This window comes from Tauraco erythrolophus, chromosome 1 (genome assembly GCF_009769465.1).
Source record: "Tauraco erythrolophus isolate bTauEry1 chromosome 1, bTauEry1.pri, whole genome shotgun sequence".
Lineage (NCBI taxonomy): Eukaryota > Metazoa > Chordata > Aves > Musophagiformes > Musophagidae > Tauraco > Tauraco erythrolophus.
The window spans coordinates 88,116,649-88,138,825 of record NC_141465.1 but is presented as its reverse complement, the minus strand read 5'-3'; positions in this window follow the sequence as shown (position 1 = coordinate 88,138,825).

The window sequence follows — 22,177 nt, the reverse complement described above, 5'->3', positions numbered from 1 at the left end:
GTAATAAGAGCATGCCACCATATTACACAATTAGAAATCTACTTCTAAATCTGCTGGTTAGCATGGCTATGTTTTATATTTATGAAGGAGAAAATGCTCTGATTTTTCACAAACAATGTTATTTGCAGGACAATGGAAAATATAATACACCTTAGAATCGTTAAACCAAATTAATTTAGTTTCATATTTATTCATTGACCTCTGGAGCATTTCCATTCAGTGTTATAGGATGTCTGCAAAAGATTTATTCAGTTCCATGTCCATATATTGAGGTGAGAACACATTAATCCAGTGAACTAGATATGGAAGGAAATATTAATTACTTGGACTGAATCTGTGACTTCTGCCTCTAAATCCAGTAGTTTCTTAGCTATGGCTCTTTTATATAATAACAGCACAAAAAATATTTAAGATTGTGCGTAAATTTAATAAAGTGAGAAGGTCCAGTCAACTCAGCAGTGGCAGAATTAGTCGCCTACTTGGCATGCATAGGATCTAGTAATAAGAGATAACCTGGAAGTATTTGAATGGAGTCTACCAGAATTTCTATAGGTAGATATAAAGCAGAGTGTTAGATACCTTTCCAGTTGAAGACCATCGTCTACGCATCTACTCTGAGCTAAACATGTAAGTTTCTATTACAGTTGATATGCATAAACGTAGGCACCTGGTACCAGTTGAAATGCTATAGGGTGTCCGAGACAGCGACACAGGCTGACTGATATCATACAAGTATTATAGGAGGCTTGCACCAGAAGCAGCTTGAGACCAAATGGGTGCTCTATAGAACTGAAAATGATGGTGCTAAATGCCATCCCAGTAGTAAAGTATCACCAGGCATAAGGTTTTGCAAGTATTGTGACTGATTTAAATTAGGTTGTTTTTTAAGTTCTGGATTTATCTTTCAGAAATTTAGGAGTGGGATTCAGTTTCTGATTCAAACTAAATTTAGATGTCTTTATGTAGGTGCCAACATGGGAGCTAAATTCCTAGCTCCCAGAATAGTCAGCTGAGATCTAGTCAGTACTGTCACACGATCCTTCAGGATCTTTCAGCTGACCCATCACTAGTGGTTCAGTTCAGTTGCTGAGAAATATGAGTCTAATTTCAGTGAGATAAGCTAAAATATCCCAGCAAGAGCCACTGCTGTCTTGGACATTCCAGAGCATCCCAGATATCACAAGAGGCCTATGGTTAAGCAGCTCGATCTCACCACAGCGCTCCATTGACTATCATGGGAGCTTAGACTTTGAACTCATACATAAGTGAGGAGATGAAGATGTTTAAATGTGGGTGTCTGAATCTGGAGCTGAATCCCGTCCTGGCTGACTTAAAGAGAAGCCTGATATAAATCTTTAGGTGAGTTGAATTGCCTTTGTCAGGTGCCGGTCTCTCTGTAGACACAGGGCAAGGACCCTAGTTACCCCACATACACTGGACTCCAAACTATTAAGTACCTGAATGTAGTTTGAAAACTTTACATCTAAAGAAAATATTGTTTAGAGTAATGTATGTTCTCATCATGGTATTTAAGATATTACTTGAACTCGGTTGCATACAATAAGATAGAATTTGAATGAAATATAAGTTAGTTACCAATTGATTTCCCTTTAATTCTTTGGTCCCTTTAGAAAAGGTCAGTGATATATTTGAGGAGCTTGTGGGATCTCCTGCTGTCTCTTGCCTTACTGAACAGCAGATAGGGATGGTTTCCCTCCTTCTAAAGGTGTCTCTTGCACCTCTTCAGATGTTGCTAAGTCATCTCAAATAGAGATGTGGTTTATTGCCGAGTCCCTGAATTATTTCTAAATAGCAAATATTTCGCTTTTGTATTTCACTGTCACGCATTTCCCAAAAAATTTCTTGGATGAGAATACATTCAAACTTTTTCATCTCCTCCATCCCGTTTCCAAAGCATACCAGATTAGTGCAGTGCTGTGCCACAAAGGGTATCGTGCACATGGCGTCACTCACGGAGGCACCTGTCTTTACACAGTGCAGAACGGATCCAACTTTTGTAAACAGCAAAGTATCATCATTCCCAGTGTATGTCTTCCTGGTGGTTTATACCCTTTTTCTCTTCTGAAAATACGACAAAGCATATTTAACTAGACACTGATAAAATACTAACTCTACGCTTCATCCCATGTGCAAATAAGAGCATCCATATAGTATAACAAGTCGGGGAAATACGATGGCACCACTTCAAAACTTTGAATAAATGTATGTATGTAAGAAAGTATATAAAAGTTCACTTGACCACTCAGATTGCCCTTAAATTGAGATCAACTCCATAAGAAATTTCCCTGAAAATGTGAAAATGTACTAGCATTTTTTTGAGAGACGTGCTTCCATATTTTTCAGCAGTCTGTTTTTTTTCAGCATTATTATTTTTCTTTTCTAAACAGCAATGCCTTCAGGCATTTTATCTTACACTTGGCTGTGCATTTAATATGCCAAATAAGGCAAAGATTAGTCTAGAGACGTTTAGTTAATGGATCTGCAAATCAAATATATATGTCAAAAACAGAATCCAAAGGAAACTAGAAATTAATATCCACTTCATCTGATCTCTCATGAAAGGTGATACACTCTGAGAAATGATAATTAAATAAAACTCATCTAGACTTTGACACACAACTTTTTGAATTTTAAAATAAATCCTTGAAGTAACCCGATGATAGGTTTGTCCAACTGGTAACAGTTTTCAAAGAAACTGTCACACAAGACTTCACTTCACTTTTATTTTGTGTAATCAACTCCCAGTAATTTTGACTCAGTGTTATTTAGACAACCATTTAAACATGGAATGTCAACCAACAAGCACACATACCCCATAACTCCAGATTTCATCATGTTCTTTGAAAAACTTCCCGACTCTTACTTTCTGAGTGAAAAATGAAATGCTAATATTTAGATGCCAGCTTTTTTACCTAGGTTCTGGCTTAAATAGCTGCATAGAATTGAACTGGTAACTGAATATTTAAAGATTAGTCCAATGTAATTTTGATCTTTTGTTTTCCTGAGCAAGGTGGCTGCAGTTGGAAACGAAGTAACTTGACTGTGGTTTCAAAATCTACTTGTAAAACTATGCCTTGACTGAAGACTCAGCATAGAAGGAAGCTTAAAATATGATAATCTATTTAGACATAAAAATCAATAAAGGCTACATATCTGTGGAGGTTCAGGAAAACGATTTACATGTTCTAATGTTTTATATTTTGCGAATAAACATCCAAACCAGAAATGGGTTATCTCTCACAAGGAGTCAGTACTGTAGCCGTGCTGTTTTTCCACATATGTAAGGAGTGGAAATTGCAAAAATGGAAAATGAAAGACAAATACACAGGAATGTTTGTAATTGCTACTTTTTTTTTTTTAAAAAAAAACGAAATGTGATAGTTCAATTGAACAAGAAATTATATCGTTAAACATAAAGTTGCATTTAAAATACAGCCTATGTTTACTTATTGATTCATAGAACGGTAGAAAGGTTTTTTTCAAGAATTCTTCCTCAGCTCCACACGAAGAATACCACATTTATTATATTGATTTCATACCATCTCTTCTTGTCTTCAGTATCTTGCAGAATCCACTTTTCTGTTAGCTGCCCCTGTCACTTCATTGCATCCTACTTGCTTTAGTGCTCCATAAACACTAATCTTAAATTATATAATCATTCACTTCTTTCACCACAACATCTGTCCTTCCTATGCATTGAAGTATGCTACATCTTCATCAAGTGTCTTCTTGAATCTCTGGTTCTTCTCTCAAGGCAATGAGTAAAAAAATATGTACTGTGTATTATGAAGTTCTCAGATTGCAACATAGGATGCAATGTGAGCAGAAGAGTTTTCTGATGTAGCTCTTTCTAAAAAAATGTCCACTAAGACATTTACTCTACTATCATCGAAAATTAAAGAATACTCAGCTGTGGTATTTTACTGAGCTATTGTGTTTCTTGTGGCATGCTACCCTAAACTTACTCCACCTTTCACTGAACTGATTCCTTAAAGAGGTTCTGCTGTGGTACAAATTATTTGTCACATTGGGATATTTATACCTTCTTAAAATCAATTTCCAGTGTCTGTGTACTCAAACTTTTTATATTAGATTTAGACATTTCAAAAGTGACACTGAAAAATTTATTCTTGTAATTTTTTTATTATTAAAGTCCTGGAATACAATAGTACAATGAGGTTTGTTTCAAAATGTTGGGGGGCTTTGTAGTGCCTTAAACACTGAAGACTTTCTTGCCCTTGCCGCAAGTAAATTGCCTTCTTAATGTAACATATGAAAGCCAAAAGCCAGTAAGAAGAAGCAGAGATCTTTCCCAAAGGCTCAAGAATTTGGGACATTCATAAGAAAGTGCATACAGATATGTACATATAAGAAATCACTACACTAGGCATCTATCCGACCAGCAGTCTCTAGTAAGTGTTTCACTTGCTGGGCAAAACACTAGCCAAAAAAAGGGCTCTGCGGGGCCAGACGAAGACAACCCAGGAGGCTGAGCACATGCTCAGAGATACAAGTTGCTGCGCAACCTCCAACAAGAGTATTTTTTAGCAGCAGATGGACTTTTCTGAATAGAATTACGGTCTTTTTAATTCATCTCTAAATACAGTCAAGGCAGAAAGCCTGATACAATCTATTAGGTACATTTGAAATTAATAACATACAATATAGGTTAAAAATAACATTGGTGACTGATATTCCTGTCTTTCAGTGCTAAACCACAGACATTCAGATATTCATTTATTGGCAATGTATGAAACTGGTGTCAAATGAGTTTCCATTCTCCTCTCTCCCACACATTCTTTTTGATTATTAACTCCTCTTGTCTGGTAGCTGAAGCGTGACGCTGTTGGTCCCTGTGCCACTCAACTCATGTAGGGTGGCACCATGGCCCACAACAGGTGTAGGGCTCTTCAGTTTGTCCCTCCTGCTTTCATCTGCACTTTGTATGAGACCGTTCCTTCCAGACACACAGTTTCAATTTCAGCTACGCAGGTGTGTCATTGCCTTGTCAAAAACTAACATCCTGAGTTTTTGGACATCTTCTAGGTGGTCCTGTCATTTTTATTGCAATGATAAAAAATACATAAAAAGGAATGAATGTTTCATGTGTCTGTGTACGAGTGGTTTGTAAATATACACCAGACTGGTTTTAAAAAACAAAGAAATACCTTCTCAAAGAAAAAAAAAATTCTCAGAAAAAAATTCACCTATGTTCGGGCATTTTAAATGTAGATTTAAATGTTCCAGTTATTTTGCTGTAAAAAGAAATCAATGTAAGATCATATTTAGTCAATCAAAATTATGACCTTCTAACCAAATGGTTCTCAACTTAGAGATATGGATTAACTGAGTATGTTGTCTTCTTGACTGATATTATTCCAGTTTTAGAGACAATCACTCAGGTATACATACATGAATTTTTATTGCTAATATTTTATTTTTAATCATGGCTAACCATTTGTGTCCATAAACTGCATAAACTTTTCTTCATAAAGGAAATGCTAACTATTTTGGGTTTTCAGTTCTGTGTAATGACTTACGAACATAAATTTATCACTATATATTATTAACATGAGTGATATATTGTACAATTTTCATGTATAATTACTTCTCCTTCATTCATTTTGTGTAAGCAATGTTTATATGGGAGTTAGAATCGTAGAATCATAGAATCATAGAACGGTTAGGGTTGGATGGGACCTCAAAGATCATCTACTTCCAACCCCACTGCCATGGGCAGGGACACCCTCCACTACACCAGGTTGCCCAAAGCCTCGTCCAATCTGGCCTTGAACACTTCCAGGGATGGGGCATCTACAACTTCTCTGGGCAACCTGTTCCAGTGCCTCGCCACCCTCACAGTGAAAAATTTCTTCCTTATATCTAATCGAAATCTCCCCTCTTTCAGTTTAAAGCCATTGCCCCTTGTCTTATCACTATACGCCCTTGTAAAAAGTCCCTCTCCAGCTTTCCTGTAGGCCCCCTTTAAGTACTGGAAGGCTGCTATAGCATCACCCCGGAGCCTTCTCTTCTCCAGGCTGAACAGCCCCAACTCTCTCAGCCTGTCTTCAGAGCAGAGGTGTTTCAGCCCTTGGATCATCTTTGTGGCCCTCCTCTGGACCCACTCCAGCAGCTCCATGTCCTTCTTGTGTTGGGGACTCCAGAGCTGAACACTATATACCAGGTAGAGTCTCACGAGAGCTGAGTAGAGGGGCAGAATCACCTGCCTCGACCTGCTGGCCACGCTTCTTTTGATACAGCCCAGGATACAGTCAGCTTTCTGGGCTGCCAGTGCACTTTGCCGGCTCATGTTGAGCTTCTCATCCACCAGCACTTCCAAATCCCAACTCCAAGTTTAATTAGTTTACAGGAAGACAGCTGGTAGACGTACCTATTTCCAGTCCCTGAGACCTGATACAGAGATTATAGACTATTACGGTTCAGGTAATTGAATCCAATGCTAATGGCAAGTAAAAAGAGCATTTAAAGCTTCTTATGGTCAAAATCTGAACCCCTAGGACTGGGTCAGTTGCCCACATCATACATATAGGTGCCCAGTGCCGTTTCATATACTGTAGGATACACTATCAGGTATAAAGGTAAAAGAATCAAGTTAAAAGACTCAAATCCCTAGCATCGTATGGATTAATCTCAGCACAGAAGCCAGTGCCTTTAAGTCTCCAGTTCAATTAGCAAGCTATATGGTCCCACTAACTAAGGAAAAGGTAGAGTATACAAATATTTGCACATTTGTTAGACACTGAGTATGTAAAAAATTATCTGTTTATAGGAATGAAAATGGTGAGGTTAGGTAGCACACTCACCTTGCTAAAATACAAATTCAGGGACTTGATTAAGTTGCCTAAATGTGCACATGCAACGCCATTTCTTTTCCCTTCTCTCTTTCACTCTGTTACATTTTTGTTTAGGCTGTTAAGGGAAGAGAAGGTCCAGGGAGTAGATTCTTCACACTGTGTTCTAGGATGGCTGTAATTATGGTCGTTCTGAACCCTACATGGAATCGTGCAACTAATTGCTGCTTCCGTTTCTGAGAAGACTCTGCCTCCTACTGCTGCTTGTTCAGTTTTCCAGGCCAGACTGTTGTGCTTCATATGAACAATTTGCTATTTGTTGTTGCAAATCCTGAAATCTTAGAAGAGGAAATGTCCTTATTCCAGTACTACGGAATGAATTCAACCTCTACTATTAGAGTACTTCTTTATACATGCAGCTACATGCACCAGTGCATATATACTGAAAAAGCAAGAGAAGAAAGATAGGTTTGTGGTTTCAGTACTCATAGTCAATGTGGGATTAAGACAGTATTCTAAACAAGCCTTTTCAGTTGTACAAAGGTTTAGTCTGGCCGGCAACTAAAAGTGTCACACAACCACTCACTCGCCCTCCCTCACCCCCAGGGGATGGGTAATAGAATTAAAGGGGAAAAGGGAAAGAGAGCCATGGGTTGAGATAAGAACAATTTAATAATAATCATGATAATATATGAATATAAGTATGTATAATGCTAATAATAGATACAAACAAGTGATACACAATGTAATTGCTCACCACCTGGTGACAAATGCTTGGCTCATCCAAGTAAATGATTCTAAAAGAAGTAAGCCCCGACACCACAATCCTGGACTAGTGAGAGGCCCCCTCCAAAAAAAAGAGCAAGAGAGAGATAGCACTCCAAGAGTTCAAGAGTGAGAGCCTCCAAAATAGCAAAAGCCCTTCTTCCCAGTCATCCCTCGTCTATATACTGGGCTTGACGTTGCATGATATGGAATACTTCATTGACCAATTTAGCCCTCAATCCTAAACCTAGATTAAAACCATAAGGAGAGTTGTGGACGCTTTGTCCCAGCTACGCTCCCCCCTCCAGCCTGTTGTGCTCCTGTGCACTGGAAAGAACACAGCAGCTGAAAGGTCCTTGATGTCTCAGTACCAACTGTAAACCTCAATACACTATCAACATTCTTCTCATAGTGAATCCCAAGCTAAAACAAAAACACAGAGCTCTTCTAGCTGCTAAAAAGAAATACTAACTCTGTCCCAGTCAAAACTAGGACAAAAGGGCAAAAGTGGTTTTAACCAAATTTTCCATGCAATTTCTCTTTGTGAAGTTTGGAAGACTCCGTTGATGGAAGTAGTGTCAAACCTGGCACACTGCAGTTTTAAATTCAAAAAACCGGGACAAGTCTTGACAGAAAAGAAAAAGTTTAACAATCACCCATTGAAATGTTTCATTACTTTTCCTGCACAGTGCACATAGGAACAAGCTGTTCACATTCCTTTTATTTAACCTTGCTTGAAGTGATACACTTCTAATCAGAGAGGCTACAGGTTCTTGAAGAGGAAGAAGATGTTCCATTAGTATGCAAGATCCTTCCAGGTCAGTTCATATTTGGTTTGAATTCATTCCCTCTGTATTAAATACAAACCAAAATCCAAACCTTTTGAATTGAATCCAGAGAAGAGCGACTAAACTGGTCAAGGGGCTGGAAAATAAAACTTATGGGGAGCGGCTGAGGGAGTTGGGGCTGTTTAGCCTGGAGAAGAGGAGGCTGAGGGGAGACCTGATTACGGCCTACAAATACTTGAGAAAAGATGGTGAGGAGGTGGGGGAAGGGCTCTTTACATTAGTGATGGGTGATAGGACAAGAGGAAATGGGCATAAGCTTAGTCAGGGGAGATTCAGGTTGGATGTTAGGAAGTATTTTTTCTCTGAAAGGGTTGTCAGCCTCTGGAATAGGCTGCCCAGGGAGGTGGTTGAGTCCCCATCCCTGGATGTGTTTAAGAATAGGGTGGATGATCTACTTGACGATATTGTTTAATGGGGATTAGGGATGGTTGGACTCGATGATCTCTAAGGTCTTTTCCAACCTAGAAATCTATGAATCTATGAATTTATTATGCTTACACAGGGTAATTTTTCCATACTTACTAAGCACTGCTTGGTGTCATAACAGTTATTACCATGTATTGACATGATACATCTTGTTAAAGATCCACTTATGAGCTCCATACTATGCGCTGACATAATACATTTGAATAACTGCAAAAGAAGTTTTGATATGATGTAGCAGTTCAAATGAAAGGCTCAATATTATGGTTTGACATAGCACATCATAGCAGCTGTGAAGGAAAGAATCCATTAAGGAGGATCATGTCAAAGCATAGCATGGAGCCATTAACACTAAGATTTTTGACATGATCTATCTTAATAGCTCAATATCTATACTGAAATTACATGTTTTATCATGTTAGAGATCCATATGTTAACAGCTCAAGCACCTCTGTTGCAGTGCATGCTCTATTTCTCTGAATATGTAAAGAGAAGTGCATTGCATACATGCAAACTTTATTTGCTTTGCCTTGTCGAGCATGGAGGACAGGGACCTTGCACTCCTCCCTACTGCGTTTTACTTCTTCCCAAAATCACGCACTCCTTCCTGAGGGAGGGTTCTGAGCAGAGCACTCCAAGAGTAATTCACTCTCCCAAGAAGAATCGTAATTAGAGCTCCCACAATAGTTAAGCAGCTGGTGTTCTCTGACTGCTGCTTCGTCAACTGTTTGTAATTGCTTCATTGTTCCCCTGTGCTCCCTTCCAGCTGATGGCTTCTTCCACCTGTTGTCTCTCATTTTACACTTTGAATGTGAGCTCTTTTGCACAAGTTCTATTTATACAAGGCATTCAGTGATAGCTCACAGGCAATCTCGTAACGCAAACTCCCTTTACAAATGATGATAATAACACTGCAAAATGAAACTTGTTAAATAGACTGTTTTATTTCAAGTATCGTGCTATAAGAGGCAGCTGAGTTCATGTTGCAGCCCAAAGGCAAACGTGAAGCTTAAAGAAAGCCCGCTTTGCCCTTGGTTGTGAAACTGGGAGACAATCATGAAGTGGGAGGCTCTGCTAAAGTGTTGGCTGAAAGAGATTTAGAATGGCAAGCAATGGACCAGTCTCTGCTTGCTTTCTACTATGATCTGTAAAGTAGGACTTTTTATATGCTCAGAGAAATATATTGAAGAAAACTGATTCCATCATCTGTTTATCTTCCCTTCTGGAATAAGGATATCATACTGAATTTTGGTTGGTCAAAAGGGGGACAACACAAAAGATGGTTTCCAAAACAAAATGTGCAGATATTATCTCCATATATCCACATGTGCTATCTCTGTAACTAGCTGTTGTAAATAGCTGATCTATAAGTGCCAGAACATGGGCTAAAATGGACATTTTTAAGATCAACAAAATAATAAAAGTTTATCCATTTCTGTGACAATAAAGAAAGAATTGTTGCTTCGTCCATTATGAAGCAATGCTATAAAATTTAACAAAATAGGAGCTTTTTGAAATGCTTTGTTTGTCTCTTTGTTCTGGTGTTAGATCTTTGGTAGATGTAGTTTAACAACTCTGCCATGGAATTCAACAGAATCCTCTGGAAAAGATTTTTGCAGATTTTCAAAGTATTTTTGTATAGGATTCTGCTTAATTTAATCTAATCCATGGTAATTACTGCAGAGTCTTTCTCTAAAAAGTGATGCTTAAAATATATTTTTTTCTAATTAATATTTAAATTGAAAATACTGACAAAGAGAACTAAATCCCGCCTACACAGTAAGGTTAATGTTATTAAAAAAAAAAAAAGGTTAAGCAATGTTATTTAAGAAAAAGGCCTCCAAAATTTCTTCCTTGTACCTAGAAATTACTGGAGCATCATATTACTGCAGAGACCTGACAGTTCTAAGTAGGGATGCTTATTAGTAGCAGCTGCTACTAATGTTCAAAAGATGTGTTAAAAATAGCTAAAAAATAACATAAAATAATATCAGATGCTTCTTTTGTGGTCTGCATCAAAAACAAGTACCTAAAAGGCTGAGAGTTCAAGATCTAATTGTTACATATCAATGATAACTGAAATGAATTTTACCTGTAAACTTTTGTTGGCTCAAAGGAAGTTGAATGATGAAACAAACTCGTCAGAGGGGTTTTCCAGTGGCATCATCAGATCCTAAAAAGCCAGCAGTGACCTGTGAGCTAAGGATGGAACAGATGAGCATCTTTAATGATGTAAAACTGATTTTAACTTAACAGTAGATTTTCATAACATAGAATCATAGAATATACTTCTCAATCAGAAAATGTTAGTCATTGAAATCACTGAGTTTCAGAAGAAATATCTCAAGGTTTTGTCTTGGACTTACTCGTCTTTCTCTACCTAGTGAGCATGCCTGATATTATATTTCAGTGGCCAAAAGACTTGCATAAAATTTGGAAACCTTTGCTCTAGAAAAGACAAAATGAAGTTTTAAAGCTATTTTTACACCTTTTCTGCAATTCTCACAACTGCATTTCTGGCTTCTTTTTAGAAAGCACCCTTCTCACGCAGATTTTTCTTTAGAATACTCTAAAGGTCTATTTTTCATTTCATGAGAAGAGAAAACAAGAGGTGAAGCACTGCAAATTCTTGTTTGACAGCCAATCCTATTTAACAGCCTATTGAGCCCATTTGCTGTTCACCTCCAGTGCTGTCCACAGAGAAATCCAAGAATTAACGTGGTGGTTTTCCCTAGGTAAAGCTCTTAATTATCCTGTCTAAGCTCATGCTATGCTTTCCCACCTGTGGGGAAAAAAAACTCACAGAAAAAGATGTTTCTTTGGCCTGATGTTAATAAACTCTTTGTAGCTTTACTTCTGTTTAACTTGCAGGAGTCAATATAACACCATGTGTTAAAAGATGATGTTGGTGCTTCCAAAATCTGAGGTGGGCACATCTTTATTTGTCACACTTAGTTTGATCATTTTAACTACAAGAGCTGTCTGTCAAAGGATAGATTTCAGCTGCATCCCACTGCTATCTTATTGCGTTTGAACTTTATGAGGCATTTTATTGGTGACTAAACAGGAGTATTTTAAACTCAGGCAATATATAAATTATATCCTACTAAGGTGCTAAATTCTCATTTTTTAAAAAACACAAATAAGCATTTATGACTATCTCAGCAAAGGAAATCAGACTGATTGCACTATGTTTACACTGGTGCACCCAGGAATGCCTTGGTATACCATATATTCATACCCAAAGTCTCCCATTTTAGTTTCTGAGTAAAACCCCAGGCACACAGTAGCCCTTTCCTGTACTTTCATTTCCATGGGCATAAAAGCCAGTAGATGTTCTGGACAGAGGCCAGAATGTCTTCAAGTCACATCCTCAGGAAGTGGGGATACTAAAACTTAGTTTGCTCAGGACACAGTACTAGAGTAGGACCAAGGAGCAAATCTGAGCACTGCATCCCTGATTGTTCACAAATCTTCCCTGCCAGCTTCCTCTCTCTTCTGCTTTAGACCTATCTCAAAGCCAAATCTGCTCAAAAGAGGACTATCCCTAAGCAGAGGAGATGCAAATCTGTTCATACCATTTGGCCTTGGAGCACAGCTACACGTTTCTTTTCCTTAACAGTGCAGACATAGAGGTAAAGCTGTTTTTTTTTTTCTTTTGTCATTTCCTCCCAAACATTCACTATAGTCACATTTTTCTGTGATTTTGTATTATTTTGTTCAAATTTGCCACAATCTTTTTGTTTTTCAGGAGGAAAAAATAGCACCAAGCAAACGTTTTTTTCTTATTTGCCAAAATCTAGGACTAAGCGTACATTTGTAAGCTAGTGTGGTTGCGCAAACAGTACATTGCAGCTATAGAACTTCAGCATCAAAACTTCAAATCACAGAGATGCAAGTGAAAAAATAGAACTTTTAAAATGAGTTACAATAACAAAATACTGACATCGCTTTAACATGACAATAGGAATCAATTCTATTTGTGGTAGCTACAACAAAAAACAAAGGAAAAGAAGCTGCAAATAAAAATTCTGATTTATGAACCAATAAGGACTTACAGAAATATCTTCCAAGCAATAGTGGTGAGAAGCCAATGCCTTACACGAATGTCAGTTCAGGGAGCTTGGTGGAGTTATCACGTTCACAGTGAAATTACAAAACCAGAACTTGTGTAGCAACAAAAAGATTGGACTATTTATCCAGTAATATTTCAGTCAATTCCTTCTTCATGTTGTCTTGCAGAAACTGATCATAATGAGGCAAGAAGCCTGGAAGAAATAAAAAGGCCCAAATGTTCAGAAGTTTGGTGCGCTTTTTTTTTTTTAATTAAAAAAGTCATATTCAACTTGAGAAAGTTTATAGTTCTTGGAGATAGTGAGTGCTTGCAGTTCCTTAGAGGTTCTTTTGGATCCATGAATGCTCAGGGCTGGTGAAAATTTGAGTCTGAAATTGTAAAAGCAAGAACTAAAGAACTTGCTATTTGTGGGCAGTTCTAAGTAGTAAGGTCTAGTTTTTCAGAAATTGTGACTGAAAGACTTCTACTCTTTCCTTCTAGATCTGTTTGCTTAGTCTGATAAGATGAAGAAAAAATTTTTATTGCCAAAACTAATACTGCACAGGCAGAAAATGGTTCACCTTTGTCTCTTAATGGGATAAGGAGATATTTTGGCCTCTGGGAAACACAGAACCTTTGGGAAAAAATCATACCACCTGACTTGAGGAAGATTAGTGAGGAGTTGGAGTAGGGAACTGCCATCTGCAGACTGGAGTGGGTTAAGATGTGAACTGCCATTTGGAGGTGTCTGTTTCTCCCCAGTGACTGTCAGGGAGCCTAGGCTGATAAAATCCACTACCTCTCTAAGTTCTCAAAGTTCATTTGAAGAAACATGGACCCATAGGCCCATCCTGGCACATGATACTGGAGTGCAGACTGACTGTGATGCGCAGAACATGGCTTTTTCTTCCTGAAACGTGCAAGACTTCAGAAACAAGCCTGGGCAAAGGACCCTGCGTGGTGGGAAGGTGGTGGGACTGCCCTCTGCCATTGCAAAGGGAACAGAAGGGAGCCAAGGAGGAAAGGAGATCTGCATTCCCACTTAGGATTGCAGAAAAAAAGGAATGCACTTTTGATTAGAGCTAGGAAGAGATGTAAAATAACCACAATATGACTTCTTGACTAGAACGAGGTGAGGTGAGCTATTCCCAGCAAATAATTTATTTGATGAGTTAAGTCCCGTTTAATAATCAATAATCCCACGCATGGAGCTTGGTTGCTATTTGATGTTTGACTACACAAATATATTTCATCATACGGATTGGACAAATAACCCTGCTTTAACTGTGCTCGTAACTCATCGCTATTTGCCTTTCGTGGTGTGTGTTTTGAGCATCAAATTTTCATGGTATTGTTTTTACTTTTTTATGAGATGCTGGAAACTTTTTTCAGGAGGTGAAAGAGAATTGCTGATAGTCTGGTGAATGCTTCCAATAAAGCCCTCGTGAACACACTCACAGGAAAACTTCATCTGGCTTTCGCTTTCTTTCAACTTCTCAGTAAAACACAATATTGCTTATGTTTCTTTATAGGAAACACAATGAAAAAGCTGTGAATATTGTTAGAGAAAATTTGTAGATTTAATCTGTTTTTTCGCACATTCATCTAGGTTGTCTTCATGCTGTCATGTGGTGTTTTCATTCCGATATTTTCTTGTCTGATTGTAGTATTTCCTCCTCACACAGTATCCTGCTTCGTATACTGTGACTGCTGCTAAAATGTTGCACTTAGATATTCTGTGGTTCTCTGCAAATCGCTTTCCTTTGTCTTGAAATAAAAATGTTAGATCCACAAGAACAGCTGTCTCCTGTGTTCCCAGGTTCATCTAAGTACAAATAATTCAATACAAAATCATTTATATTTGATTTTACAGCTGTTTTCATATGTAAAGATAGAAGAATTATTGCTTTTGTTAGTAGCAGTTTCTTTGTGAGCTCTCAATCTTTTATTGTCTTAATTAATAGCCTCGAAATACGCTCCACTGTGACACAACATGCAGTCAGCATGCAGATTATGCATTTTTATATCCAAGGCATGAATCCACTAATGTTTTTTTTTTAAGAGCACCGTTATTCGAGCCAAGGTGAATCACCAGCTTTTATCTGCATCTCTTGACTGCTGCTTAAGAGGATTAGTGGCACTGGCTAGCTCTGTGAGGACAGCTAAGAGTAGCAGGATCAATTGCAACTCATAGCCAGAAATCGATGAAATGTGTCTCAGTAAATCTGACTGATCCACGGGTCACTACCGAGTGCATTATCCTGGCCTTACTCTGTTACAAGATTAGACCCAGAAATAATCATGTGAGAATCTTTCTGCTCTTTTGAAACACTCTTTACACCCCTGTTGCTGTTCTGTAGTAAAGAAACTTCAGAGAAAGACACAGTGAGAGCAATACCACCATGCAAATAAACAAGGTTTTAACCTTTACGTCCTCTGGTGAAGGAGGAAGGCAAAGTATCGTTTTAGCCCTGTCTGCAAAGAGAAGGTCGAATAAAATCTGCAAATTTAGGAGTGGTGTCATCTTGACTAGAAACAGAAAAGCAAATGTAAGACACAGGGACAAACCTCTGGACAGTCTCAGTCAGTGAAATCTTCGCTAAATTTAACACAGTTACTTCAATTTACAGCCGCTTGGGATCTCCCCATAACGTTGCTGAGGGGCTGTTTGCAAAAGCCCATGTACCGTATGAGACTTCAGCTTTGTTGTCAATAACCATAGGCCCTGAATACCCTTCAGACGGCGAAGTGGAGGAAGAAAATGACTCTTATTAATGTAATTTGCTGTATAATTTTTACAGCAGGGCTGCACGCAACTGAGCGCTGCCGTCAGTCGGAGGGGTGCAGAGCAGACCTCCTGCCTGCTGTGCAGTGCAGGCTGACCTGTTCCAAGAGGACAGTGCCTCCAGGGAAAGACACCCATCCTTCGAGTCCTTCTGATGTTGCACCCTGCGAAGGTGCAAGCGGCTGCTTCGCTCCGGCCACATAATTGTGCAGCAGCTGCAGCAACACGGGCCAAGTGAGTGGGCTGGCCAGCCTACCAGCTCATACACAAAAATGTGGGACGCGAAGGTGAGGAAGAAGATAAAAAAGGGAATACTGGGTTGTAAAATGGTGTGGGATATCACCTTGATGAAAGCTGTACTGGAAGGCATGTAAAATGACTGGGCTCTGCAGTTAGTGTCAAATGGCAGAAAGGTTTTGTGAAAGGGTAGTTCAAAACTCTCAAACCTCTACGCTCTTTTTGCAAGAAAAGCTACTTCTGTGGGATGCTCTTGTCTGCTGCGCTTGTCTGAAGGGAAAAGTGTTATCTTTATTTTTGGAGGACTGAGCATCCACAAGCATCGCTGTAGCCAATGACAGTGGGCAAGACAAAAGGAATGTGGCTAAATTATACACTGTTCTGTAATTTAATATATATACACAGGACAAAGTGTTCACAGGATGTCTGTGTTTATAAATACGGGTAAAGAACAATTTTTTTCCCTGGCATTTGTTAAAGCTCCCCTTCCCCAATATTGCCAGCACTGCTTAACAAACACATTAGTCTGATGAATGTAAATTACTGCTGGAATGACATATTCTTTACTTAAAAAAATGTTGAAATATTTTGATATCCAGCATACAGAGATCCATAAAAATAGATATTACCTTTGGAATGAGAGCATAATGTGAAGTTTGTTGAATGAAGAAATACAACAACATTATTTTTATGTACCGTGTGTTCATTTCCATGGTTAAGGATTAGCACACACATTGTAATAAGAAGCTCTCAATATGGAATCAGAGACTGCCAGCATGGGTGCAATAAACTTTTCAGAATGGTTCGTAAGATTATACTAATTAGGGATAATCTAATTTGAACAATTTTTATCTTCTCAAAAAGTAATATGATGTCACTCCATGGGAAGAGTCACTACCCAGACTCCAGGGAAATACTAAAAAAAACCACACACGTTATCTGTAATATTAAAAATTATGGTTGATCCACGAGACAGTCTTAGATCTACCCTTCTCCTCTCAAAAGATCCACCATATAGACTGTTAAGCCCCCATAATTATCTCCCCTACTTGTGACAAGCATGGACTAATCAGTCTCTGAGGGAGTTTTCCTGCAGATCATTGAGAAGCGTGTGTATGCTTCACATTGCTTATCAAGCTATTTTGTACGCAGTATCACATAAGAGCTGACAAAAGTTCATTATCCTCATCCAGACTAGAATGACTCCAAATTAAGGAAAAAGAGACAAGCACTTTTTTTTCTTTCCTTTTCCTTTTCCATTTCCTTTTTTTCTTTTTTTTTAATAGAGAAACAAAAAATATATCTAGCATACATTGCAACAAAGAAGATCTCAGCTAAGAAAAAAGCAAGCTAGGTTCTAGCTGACTTTAATCCCATATTAAAAGATTAGAAAAAACATCTGAAGAAATCAGAGATAGTCTAATTGAGGTTCTCGCCTTTAATCCTGTGAGTAGACTCCCCCTTGGATACCAAGATCTGTCAGTGCATAGTCTTGGGAATTCTCTAAGGAAAAATAAACCACGAGAAATGGACATACAACATGTTCTCTCACATTTGAAAAAAGAAAGAAAAAAAAATCTCACATATGGCAGTATCAAAACATATTCTTTCCTAAAAAAGAGAAAAAAATGGGGTACAATATAAAATGAAAACAAAGAAGCAGATTAGAAGAACCACGGTTACTTTGGAAGTTCTTTGATAACACCTACAAATGTAACCCAAAAGCAAATCGACTGTCTTGGTTCTGCTTTCCTCATTCAGATCAAAACACCATTTTTATAAGTATCTAAGTGTTTTTGCTAATAATTGTATTTCCATCCAGCTACTTGCAGTATAACAGTATTAAAAAAAGAATCTTAGAATCAGTCCTTTAGAGTGATATTTAAAATAAACTATAGAATAACTAGTGCACAGAGGAAAACCAGACAGTAGATATATATATTTCATTGATATTTGCCTGACATACAAGGGCAAAAGAATGTGTAAAAAGAGTAATTCATACAAATTCACTGTAACTCAAAGCCAAATTTTCTCATCTTAAGAAGTACTAAAGGGACACTTCATAATGGTGAAAAACAAAACCAATAAATTAAGCTGAGATTCTGTGAGTGAGTAAAGCAGCACTAATTTGAAAGCAAGTGACCGATATGGCAATCTATCCATTTGATTGTAAAGATGCTACTCACAGAGTAGAACCAGAATTCAGACACTTGCACATCATGTTCCTGTTTAACTCTCTCTTGTTTTAAAAACTATTCTCCCTTGCGGGTATTTTTTTCCCCGTATTTTATGATCCATTTCCTAGCAGCAAGGTTAAACACATTTTCTCTAATGGCTGTTATGTAGTGGACACATGGAGATGCATTGTGCTGATAAATAGTTATTCAATATTTTAGTAAAGAGAAAATTAAATTCTTTGTAACAGGTCAGATTTAATGGTCAGTATTAACTTGACCAAAGCTGAAAGAATGAGATTTTAGATTATGATTTCAGGCTGCATGTTTATGTAAACGCAAAGAGAAGAGAAGTAGAGTAATACATGGGGAAAAAAAAATCCTATTAAAAAACTCATCAGAAGGTAATTCAGTATGAAAAATCAAGGTAACATTGCAAGCAGATGCAATAAACTTAAAAGAGGTTCAGAACTGTTATTTTTATTGCCTGGAAAATTACTGTGATTCATGTTTCTAAATTATGTAAAGATATATAGATAATGGAAATATGAACTGTATAAACATAAATGTGTTTGCCTTCCATTCAACATATTCTATATTAATATATAGCAGGGTTAAATCACTGCATGTTCAGAAAGTTTTCCTTTATTTCCCCTATAAATAAATTCAAGACATGAGAATGTCATTCTGAAAATTTTAATACACGATTTAATATTTTATTAACAATGTTTAAGAAAAAGATTCATATGTTTCAGTAATCTTGTAACAAGGCGCTACAAAATGTGGTAGGAATCATTGTAAGGCAGCGAGTTCCTACGGCTTGGCATAAAGACCGTGAACAAATTAAAATAGTCTAATGCTTTTAGTATTTCAAAATTCATGACAACAGTAGGGGAAAAAACCCTCTAAAAGTGCCTAATCCAACATGGCTGATATTAGCAGACTTTGCTTATTTTAAAGGAGAGCTTTGTCTGTGTGAGATGTATCAGAAGTGACATTGCAGAGGAGGAGAACAACGGAGCCCAAACCCCAGGTCTCCAAGAACCTTGTGGATAGGCCGAGTACCTTAAATTGACATTGAATTAAACAAGAATGGAAGGTACTGAACACACATAGACTTCAACAGTAGTTGAGTTTCCCAGTACTTTGACAGATCAAGACCCCAATTTTTATTTCGTCTTTCATAACAAACAATGCCCCAAGGCAAGTACACACCGCAAGAATTTTGCATAAAGCTAATTGTTCACTATACATAAAAACGACTCTTTAGTTTTAATGAGACTCAGACACACACTGACCCAACCGTATTATTTTGCCATGTGGACTTCTTGGTAGTTATCAACAGTACAAATTGACTGGGTATAAGATTTTTTTTCGTCTTGAGGTAGTGATGGTTTGATGGGAACTAAGCCTGTGCAATGCTGCATTATTTCTGTAAGGGGAGTGGGAAGCAACATTGTGCCTTGACGACTGAAGCAGATAATGCACATTTTACTGTAATTTCTTCTTGCAAGTTGTGCAAAAGACAGCCAGGCCTTCCCTGTTTTCTTGTGCAAATCGAATAAACACAGTGCACATTTTATTTGAAGCAGTGAGGGATTTCATTTGTTAGCATTTGATCAAAGAGTTGTTAACAGTTTTGCGTAATATACAGTGCTAAAGTAATAGGCATATTTAATCTTATTACAGCAAGCATATTCAGAAACATTCTTGCATCGGCACTAGTAAATTTTTGGAGAAGTTTCTTACAGGTTTGTACAGAAAGCCAACACATTCATAATGAACCCATACTTCCTTTGGAAAATTTGATAGCCTGTTAGAACTGCTTGCTTCAATATGGTCTATTGTCTGAAATCCTCCCTGCAATGATACTTAAGACTAGTGACTTCAAATTAATATAAGGTAGTTGGGATGAAAACCCTCTGTGCACAGTATAATTCTAGCAAATGACAAAATAATTAAATAACACATGCAACAGACTCCAAAGGCAGATGTTTATGGTAGTGTAACAAACGATAATATTGGATGTTATGTGAAGAGGGGAAAAGAGCAGCTTCTGCTCTAAGATGCCTGCAATTATTGCTTCTATTGAAATGTCATCTATCAAGGCACATAATTTAATCTACATGTGGTAGAAGCATGACTTCTAGGAAAGTGGCTAGCACTGTGACCATTCATTGCTGATATAGGGAAAAAAGGTCTTCCGTTCTGTTAAAAGGAATACTCCAGTTTTGTCCTTGCCTAGGTGCTGGTCCATTGATTAGGAGACAATATAGCTTTTTTAGTGAAGAATCATTACTGCAGGACTGTCTTTGGCTTTTCAGATAATGAGGATGTTTGTTTAATTGAAGCACGATTTTTGATAGTGGGACATGTTAGATTTAAGTACCACATCAGTGATGTATCAAGTTAAGAGATTTAAAAAACTTACTCATTTCTAAAGCATGTGAAATTTTGCTTGGTAACCTTTAAGGCTAAAGCAGGTAAAAAGTAGAAACACAATGACTTGAAAGTATATCTGAGCTACTGGTTTTTGCTTTTTTTTTTTGGCATAGATATTGCATTTTGTTATGTGGCTTTGAATCACAAACATTTCATGTTCAGTAATAAGAACTTATGAAAAAAAATGGATAACTGATCCTCCGTCAATCTGTATGTTTGTTAATAAAATTTATATTTACATATACATATACATGCACGGTTATGTGTACCTGTAAGTATATATTTTATATTTCTTTTTAAAATATTTGCTTTATACATGACAGTAATTATTGAATATAGTAAATTCTCCCAAATAAAGAGTTTAATAAGTTCGAATTACTGATGGCTAAAGCTTTTCTCTTGATATGATGCATTCTTTCATTTCAAATGAACATGTTGCTAGAGAAGATTAATTGATTAACGCAGTTAACACCCTTTGCCATTTTCCTTTGCCCCTTAATTATTCAGACTTGCAGGCCTTTACTCATTCCAGGTATGTACATAGCCAGTTTTTAAAACATTTATGCAGATTAGAAGAGGAAATTCAACTCAGCCCACTCATCTTTTCTCCATCAACACTACCTAAAATTATCCCTACTTGTTCTATATTGCTTTCTGTGAGTGGAATCTAGCCCATTCTGTAACAGATTTTCAGCTGAGCCCTGTTTGATTTCAGAGGTGAGATTTAAGTCTAGTGGAAAAAGGACACAAGAATGCTTAAAAACTGCCCTATTTATCTGGTGAGAAGTTAACAATACTCTTTTCTTATCTCACAAGTCTGAAAGTCAGAAAACGATTTTACTCTCTAGTGATGTGATTTCTGGAGATCCGATATGCTCATCCCATTTGGCTCAGATCCTGCTTGTTTTTCTATGTCAAGTGGTAGATGGAAGCTTATGGTGGGGGAAAAAAATAAAAAAGAAAACCTCGACAGATACCTTTGTTAAATATTTTATAAAGATGTCAGTGTTACGCATCTGCCTGTTTTCTTTCGTCTCTAAATTAATAAAATTAAGTGTAGATCTCTTACAGAGATACTTTCAGATGGAGGAAAAACATTAAATACAGTCTTTATCTAAATGATCTTCATAAATTTAAGAGATTTTTAGTGATGCAATTTCTGAAGCTCTTAGCATTCAGGATAAAGTTACTTCCTTTTGAACAGTTTACTCTTTCTTCATTGATCATGAAGTGAACCCTTGATTTTGAATTTGGGTTATCAAAGCATTCCTATAGTGACCAATATTGCAAACACAACATTATGCCTCACTGTCTGGTTTTAACTGATAGAGGACAGATATATTAAACTTAGATTTAATATTTATAAATGCTACAAGTTTTCAATTTCTGCTTCAGAAAGAAGTCCCTCTTCCCGGCTGTGGCATCACCGACCTACTGCAGCCATAAGTATGATCTGATTCTTCTCACTGTAACTACCACTAATTCATAAGGACAACCTGAATAATCAACTCGACTCCAAAGAGTGTTTTCCAGTGATGTGTCTCCATCAAAACTCCAGCTAATTCTCAATGGACTGGTAAATTTAGAGTAAAGCACCAGTGTGAGGGGCTCAGATG